At 56.4% G+C, this 8,575-nt stretch overlaps 1 long non-coding RNA gene across 1 annotated transcript; it reads right to left on the bottom strand.

Moving 5' to 3' along the window:
- Nucleotides 1-998: 998 nt before the first annotated feature.
- Nucleotides 999-7,808, bottom strand: LOC123586764. The gene is made up of 3 exons (XR_006706935.1): nt 7,472-7,808; nt 5,058-5,154; nt 999-1,188 (listed from the first exon to the last, which is right to left on the bottom strand). It is a non-coding gene; the product is annotated as an uncharacterized LOC123586764 (long non-coding RNA).
- Nucleotides 7,809-8,575: the final 767 nt, after the last annotated feature.

Below are 8,575 nucleotides of genomic sequence, written 5' to 3'. Positions count from 1 at the left end.
CCCTGCCCCTACGCGCCCTTGCAGGAAACTGAGGGCTCTGAAGCCCTTGTTCCTCAGGGAGCCGCAAAGCCAGAAGAAGGAGAGCCTGTATGTGGTGACAGGCCATGGAGAACACGCAGAACACCATTCTTCAGAGCCTCAGCAACGCAGAGGGAGTGGGAGAGCTGGCCTTCCTTGGGCCGGGCCATGCAAAGGTGCAGGGTGTGCCTTGGGGCTGCTGACAGCCACCGAAGAGCTCCCCTTCCAGCCCAACTCCTGCCAAACGGCTGCCCCACTAAGACTCGCCCCCTCTAAACACGAATGAGCTTCCCAGGTGCTTGTGTTATGGTTCTCAACTCTGATGACAGGTTAGAGTCACCTAGAAAGCTGTTTTGGTTTTTATTTGAAAACGCCAGTGCCCAACACTGCCCCTGCCAAGTCTGTTTTTTAAGTTTATTTACTTATTTTGAGGAAGAAAGCACGTGTTGGGGGGGAGGGGCAGAGAGCGAGGGAGAGAGAGGATCCCAAGCAGGCTCTGAGCTATCCACACAGTGCCCAACGGAGGGCTCCATGCAGGACTCGATCCCACGAACCGTAAGATAATGACCTGAGCCGAAATCAAGAGTCTGATGCTCGACTGCTGAGCCACCCAGGTGCCCCCCTCCCAATTCTAGTTTAACTGGACTGGAAGAGGATCCACTTGCTCGGATTTTTAGAACTCCCTCAGGTGATTCTATGTGCTGCCGGCATTGCTACCACAGTCTAGGGGGTTTACATCAGCTCTGGAACCAGGGGTACCTAGGTATGAATCCCAGCCCTGCCCCTGGCTAGCCGTGTGGCCTTGAGCCAGTCACCTGACCCTCCGAGTTTGCTGGCTCCAGCCCAAGAGGTTGGGCTGCAGAACCAGGGGAAGATTAAATTAGGCAACAGTGTGAGGAGGGTGCCTGAGCCACTCTAAGGCCCAGATCTGCTCCTCACCAACGCAGTCCTTAGCTCATTTAGTACCTGTGGGCCTCAGGTCCCCACTGTGACACAGGAAGCGTGGGTCCCACACTAGCATCCTGGGGCTCTGAGACTCTCATCTCCCACAAATGAAGCGAGACTCAGCATCACAGTTGGCCTCACCTCTCACGGGCCACAGGAACGCAGGTGAGCAGGGGTCACAGATCGGTCCACCTCCAGCTGCCGTTGCTAAATACTTTTTAGAAGCTAGAAAACAGTACAAAATGTTCTCTATAAATTTTTCTCATCCACTCCTCCTGATGATTCCATAACGTTAAGTACCATAGGTCAGGTTTTTGGGGTACAGAACCCGTAGCTCCAAGAGGTTAAACTGCTTGCTCGGGAGCACACAGCCAGCAAGTGCTGGGGCTAAAATCCAGACCTGGGCCTACCTGGTTCCAACATCCACGTGCTTAAAAGCTAGTTACACTGCAGCACCGCCTCTGAACACAGCAGATGGCTGGCCTTCTAATCAAGGGTTGAGATGTTAAAACACGCAGCCTTGTTCCACTTGGCAGTTGTGGGAAAGACAGAGGACAATGTAAGGGGAGGTGGGAGCAGCTGGGGAGCAGGGAACCACCTTGGGATTAAATATTTGCGGTTGATCTCTCACTACAGGTGACTCCAGGTGTGCCATGGGACTAGGGTCAGTGTAGCGTTTCCAACCTTCCCAGTTTGCCTGAGACTAGGACTTCCCTGGGACCCAGGACTTTCCGTGGGAAAACCAGGACAGTTAGTCACCCTAGTGGTAAGTGATGGGGATCCTGAAATGACAGTGGCTCTCAACCAGAAAAGGAGTCCTCTCTTAGGTCAAAGTCCAGATAGGAGCCTAAGGGCTGCAGTGGCAGACAGTGCTGATCAGAGACCTGGCTCTTTCTGTTTTGTCCCTCTGCCACCTCGGTGTATGGCTGTCACCTCCTGGTCCAAGATGGCCGCTCCAGCTCCACGTATCACATCCACGTTGCAGCCAAGAGGGAGAAAAGGACCGGTACACACCGCCTCCATTTACATCCCACTGGCCAGAACCTGGCCACACAGCCTCGTCTAGCTGTGGGGGAGCTGGATTCACAGTCCTTATTCAGGCCAGCCACATGCCAGGGGACAGGAGGCATTCTCTTACTGTTGTTTTCAATCTGCACTTTCCCTGTGGGAGGAGGGCAGGAATGCGACACCAGGGGCACCACGTCAGGAGTCCCAGCTTGCGGGGCCTCCACCTCCCAGGGCTCTCCCGAGCCACGTCACTCTCCACCTCCCAGGGACAGGGGAGGTCTCAGAGCATTTGGAGGTGATCCAACCGCAGGGCCTCAGGACTCCAGCTCAGCAGTTCCCAAAGCCAGCACTCCAAACTCTGGACAGTGCTTAACGACACCAAGTGAAACCCATTTCTTTACTGGGTGAAGTTTTTATCATGCCAATGCGTGTTGCTTTGACCCCAGAATGCCTTGGGTTTTTTTCTGGAAATATCTTGTGTGCAACATATTTTGCTGTCCTGACTGGGCCTGAGGGTCCCCCATCCCATGCTGTGGGATCTTCCTCTCCCCTCCAACCTCTAAAGCCCCTACGCTGATGATCAAGAGAGACCACGGCACTCCCTCCTCCCTATCCCCTGTTCCTGCTGCCCCTAACCACCTTCCTGCAGGTTCTCAAATCCCGCGTGGACCTGAGGTCCTATTCTCCCTGCCCCCCTCCTAGATCCAGGGTCAGAGCCACATGGTCAAAGAGAAGACAGAGACCATCCCCCAGGGCACCATCTCGGCCTACAGGGTGCTTCAGCTAGTAATCAAAGAGAACTGCTGGGGTAAGTAGAGGCTGGAGGTCAGGAGCAGAGACGCGAGTCTCCCTCTGGGAGAGCAGGCAGAGGGGCAGGAGGAGGGAGAGGGAGACCATTTCCCAGGAGCCTGAGCACTCAGCCAGCCAGGTCCACATTCTGGCAGCTGCTGCAAGGATGCGACGTGCAGAGAGAGGCAGCCCTGAGGTCAGCTGTCAAGAAGGGCTTACTACCCAGTCCGTGTCCCACTCGGCCCCAGGGTTTGGGGACAAGGGGGGAGCTGCACTTGATGGGAGGAAGGTTTGTGTCATCTAATTAGCACAAAGAATCTTGCAGACTGGTGGTCCTGCCCATCCCTGGCCCAGGGGTGACTGGTGGGAGGAGGGAGTTTTGCTCTCCCATCAGTGCTGCAGCCCAGAGAGGGGCTGGGGACTGAGCCCAGGGCAGGACAGCTCAGGTGCTCAGATCTGGCCTGCTGAATCTGAAGGTTGGCTTTAGCTGGGGGAGGAAGATTTGGCCACCCGCACCCTCTTGAAAAAAGCATGAGCTTAAGAGTCCAGTGCACTGAGGTTTGAATGATGGCTTTGCTGTCTGCCATCTGTATGGCCCTGGAGACATTACGAAACATCTCCAGCTTCAGCATCCTCGTCTATAAAGGGGCTCAGGCTGCTACCCACCGAGTACTGTGAGGCCACAGGAGGAAAGCTGTGAGGTCCCTGGCTCTATGGCCAGTACACCGTAGGACCCCATAACTGCTGTCTGTCTTCCTCTCGGGCACTTTCTCTTTTGCCCCACCTGTGCTCCCACACAGCTATTCTGTACCTGCCTGAAGGAAAGCTCGGTCAGAGCTTTCCTGTCTGTGGAGGTGAGTAGCCCTGCCCAGTGCCTGGAACCCAAGCAGAAGTCATCCCTTCCCACAGACAATGCCCTGACACCACTCTTGGGAGTCCCTTCCCCACCACCATGTAGTCACCCCATGTCACTCGGGGCAGGGAGGGCCATCTTCTAGGACCCATGAAGCATGGGCCCTGAGCAGGGGTGAGTGGGAGGGGAGTGAGGGGAAGAAGAGTGAAGTAGGGGAAATAGGGAAATAAGGACAGGACCCATGACTGCCACCCCATATGTGGTGGGTACTCAGTAAATGCTGGAGGGGAGGGGAGGAGAGGAAGAAATGAGAAGGAGGCAGATGAAAGAATGCTGTGCTCTGCATGAGGCAGAAGCTTCATCAGGACAGGACTGTGACACCAGGACCTCCTGGTTAGGCTGAAGGATCTAGTCTGGCTGGCCCTGGGCAGGGAGCCTGGGCACAGGAACCAGTGGGGGCCTATAGTCTCTCTCCACAGGCCCTGGGTGAGGAGCCCAATTTCCAGGGCCTGTGAAGGCAGGTGGGTGCCCAGCTGCAGGACCGGGCCACGCTGCCTCCAGAGCTGTGGCACCTGCTGTGAGGTGCCCTCCAAGAGCTGCTCACAGCCCCCCAGGCCCTGCAGGAGCTCAAGGACATGGTAAGGGGCCCCACAGGCCAGACCAGGGCCTGGGGACTGGGATCCAGGAAAGAGGGGAGGCACAGGGGAACAAGAGGCAGGAGTGGGACACGCTCTGGGTCTCAGCAGCACCTAACTATGGATGGCATGGTGAGGCTGGCCCTGTGGTGACCAGGCACAGCCCTGTGCCCGCTATTGTGTCAGACACTCCCTGAACATTTGCTCACTAAAACCCAAAGGAGGGACCTGGTTCAGCACTGCTGGCATCAGAACCCAGGCTCATTCCATCCTCACTGGCGTCAGAGGGGACACAGTGCCAGCAGATGGGGAACAGGAGCCTGGGTGGTGGGGTGCGGGGTCAGGGAGCAGAGAGGGAGACCTGCAGCCTGTCTCTCCCTGCTCCCCCTTGCCCCTGCCCTACAGCTGGAACAGGCCCTGGACACTGGGGTGCTGGGACAGCTCGGTGGCCCTGGGGGCTTCATCCTAAGTACTCTCTGGAACCCCTCAGGCAGACTGTTGGCCTTGAAAGGCAGGGCCATCCTCTGCATTCTTGGAGCTCTCCTGGGCAAGAGGGATATACAAGGGGCTGGGGTGGGAGAAGAGTCCAGAGGGAAGGCCTCCCAAGGCCCCTGCCCAGCAGCCCTCGTGTACCCTGTCCACACTCTCCAAGCGGGCCTTCTGCTGTTCACCCTTGCTCTAGACGGTCCCAGGCCATTCCCACTTGCGTCTGATTCTGTGTCCAAGCCCTGCCAAAAGTCAGCATGGAAAAGCACAGCCCCCATTTCCTGATTTTGCTTGTGCATTAAGTGAGGGTAAGTGGCACTCACCTCGCAGGACACTCCAGCCCTTCCTTCAGTGATGATTTACTGAGCACCCAGTGTGTGTCAACAAGGCACTAGGAAATCTCCACTCTCCTCTTTCAGTCTGTAACAGAGACAGACATCACACCAATACAGACAGGGAATTGCCAACGGCATGAGAGTGTCTAACAGAGGCCCTGCTCCAACCCAGAACGAAGGCAAGGCTCATGGGAGGAGCCAGGAACAGGATCCCCACGCTGGTGGCCAGTGGTGTCGACAGAAGTACTGGGACAGGCAGGACAAGGGGATTGAAGACTGGAACAGGCTATTCAATTGTCACCTTGGGAAGCTGGGATCTTCGCTTCCCAGAATTCCCTTCCCTGTATAGCTCTGGGTGAGAATCCTCCAAAAGAGGAACCAGCATGAGATTTGGGGGATGGTAGTGCAGCGGCAGCCATTCATCTCTGAAGGCTCCATGATGGACAGGTGCCGAAGTGCCCAGCAGATTCCCAGTGCTTCCTCCCAACTGCCAGTGCTGCTGACCAGCAAGACCTTGGCCCTGTCACACACAGAGAGGCCTCAGACCCCATAGGCCTCCATCAGCTCTCCCTTGATAGTCCCCTTACCACTGGCCTTCACGGCTTTCCACCTTGATTCCTCCACTCCAACCACAGAACTCTCTGTGCTGGTGTTACTTGAACAATTCAGACCAGCTTCTGCCTCAGGACCTTTGCACTGCACATTCCCTCTGCCTGGTATACTCCTCCCCCAAGATATTCATGAGGCTAATCGAGTTTATTGTTTATCATTGGTCTCCCCCTGCCAGAAATGTAAGTGCCACAAAAGCAAGAGTTATTGCCCGTATTGCCCATAGGCTTGGATCTACCCAACACATGTCTACACATCATAGGTGCCCAACATCCATTAGTTCCCTCCCCCTGCATGGATGCCCCATGGGCCTAGAAGGATGCTGTTTCCCAAGATTGGGCTTCATGTTTGGAAAAGGCCAACCTGGGTTCTCGTCCTAGTTCCTCCCCGGACAGGATGAGGAACCACCATTATCCTGGCTAGTAACCACCTCACAAAGCCCTGTGTAAGGTGAAGCCCGCCATATACCCTTCATGGATCGTGTTTTAGGGAAACTGAGGGGGTGGAAGGGGTGGCAACTTACTCAAGACCACTCAGCACTTCCAGGGAAGGCTCAGTTCCCACCTTCTTGAACCTTCTAGGGAAGGATGGCCCCGGAGCTACCTAGTGGGACCTCTCTCCACTTTAGGGTTCCAGCATCCCAGCCTTTCCTGGGCTTCCAGGGCCCACGAGGAGAGACACAGCATGACTCTGACACTCGGTGGCCCTCAACTATCTCTCAACAGTGCTGAGTGACACCCAACATTGCCTGCTGGCCCCAGCAAATGAAGCTGGTGAGAGCCTCCAGGATGCTTTATCAGCCCTCACTCACAGAAGGAGCACTCCCTGGCTCTTACTTCTCAGCACCCAGGCCTGTGCAGCCTCTGCTGGGTGGGCCGCATTCAGTCATGCACGGGTTTATTCATGGATTATGCTGAGCCCACCCCTGTGCCACCAGGCCCAATGCTGGGGCTGAGAATACAAAGGTGAAAGAGGTTCGACCCCTTGCAGTTGGGTTAAGGGACTGTGCAAACCAGCAACAAAAGACAGTGCCTGCTTCCGCTCAAACAGGTGGCTATGGCACCACCAACCACAGGGCTCAGGGGCATTTCTCAGGCAGTTCATGACTGCATGGATGAAAAGCCAGGGGAGCAGTATCCAGGCAGAACAGCACCGGCAGTGGCTGGGAGCCACCGGGCAGTGTTGAAAACCGATGACTCCAGCCAGGGCAGGAAAGGCGGTGTCGGGGGTACACTACCTGGGTCCCCAATTTTGCCAAACCTCAGCTATGGTGGGGGATGCAGGAGCACTGGCCCCAGGCTCCCACCCTCAGGGTGGGTTCCACTGATGCGGGACCCGGGAGACCTGTCTGTCCGTTCCAGATGGTTCCTTGCAGGTGGTGTGCATCTTAGAGCCCAACTTTAATCCGATGGAGGAAACAACCTCCTCCCTCCCACCGGAAGTCCTCTCATCCGTGCAGAAGGCAGCCCTCTCCCTGAGCCTGGTGGAGAGCTGTGGACTGGAGATGCAGGGGCCCAGCCACTAACTCATGTGGGAGCCTGACCTGGTGCCACACCGGTCTCTACGGGTCCCTCGCAGGGCTGCAGATGCCGGCCGACCCCGCCGTGTAGGCCAATGCCTGAGAAGGGTGCCACGGCCTCCCCCAGGGTACCGGTCGCTCTGGGCCACAGCGGACTATGAGGCCCCACCAGGACTGGCTCACACACTCCCTTCCACCCCTTTCAGGACTGGTCTGCAGACATTAGTCACCCAGACCCGGGGGCGCAGGGAGGCCGGTTAGTTTAGGGTCTCACCTTGGGCTGGGCCTGGGCCCTATCCACGAGCCCACCATGAGAGGCAGTAGAAGCTGGATCCAGAACAGCCCGTCTCCATCCACGGCCCCACCTCGGACAGCTGTGTAGCTCTGGGCAAGTTACTCCCCTCCCTGTGCCTCCTCCTCCAACATCAGCCCCTCCGAAACGGGGAGAAGAATCCCCAGCTCTGGACCGTAGCGAAGACTTAAAAGTTGTACATAAGAGAGCTCACAACGGGGCTTGGCTGTCGGCTATTACTGTGTGAGGCGGCTATTGGTAACAATCGTCTCGCTGTTCTGGAGGAAGCTGCCGGACTCTTCCCCAGCTGAACGAAGTGCTCGGCAATCTCTCCTGAACGTGCGAGACCCGCCACTGTCCTCCCGCCTGCTTTCCCCTCCTGCCGGAGGGAGATGGGAGCACGTCCCACTCCGGGCCTGCGCGCTGCGGCGGAAGTCGTCCGCGGAACCGGACGCTGGGCCCCTTCCCGTAACCTTGCGTCTGGCTGTGGAAAGCTGCGGGGCCACTGCCAGCATCGTCGCAGAGCAGCACCCGCACCCGTTTCACAGCAGGAAGTATCTCTGGTAAAACTCTCATTAGCCAACATGGCGGAGGCGTGTGTGCGCTGTGAAGGAGGGCGCATGCGTGTACGTGCACGTGTGTGGGTCCGTGCGTGTGCGTGCAGGGCGGGCGCAGGATGTGGGAAAGGCGCAGGGCAAGAACCTGAGCACGTGTGTCGGCTGCAGGTCTTCGAGCCCCGGCTCCGTTTTCTTTATCTTAGTGGAGCTTCCCAAGCCAGAAACAAACCCCGTGCCGGGTGCCCTGGTTTTGCCCAGTCCGGGCAGTCACTGTATATGTTCATTTCCACTGATAAAACTTACCTAACAATCAAAACAATGGCCCTTGTAAAAATAAAAGAAACAAAATCTCAGAAACGTAATGAAGAACCTTTCGACCTCCAGAACTCCACTCCCCAGAGATAAGCAGTATTGACCTTTTGGTATTTATCCCTTCAGTATTTTCCCCATGCATTCATACAAATTATCTTGCAGGCCAATGTGATAAATTATTTTTGTAAAGTTGCTTTTTAAAAAAATGCCATTACAG

The sequence above is a fragment of the Leopardus geoffroyi genome, chromosome C3, assembly GCF_018350155.1.
Source record: "Leopardus geoffroyi isolate Oge1 chromosome C3, O.geoffroyi_Oge1_pat1.0, whole genome shotgun sequence".
NCBI classification, from domain to species: Eukaryota; Metazoa; Chordata; class Mammalia; order Carnivora; family Felidae; genus Leopardus; species Leopardus geoffroyi.
Note: the sequence above shows the minus strand (reverse complement) of the source record. Positions and strands in the feature narration are given on the sequence as shown.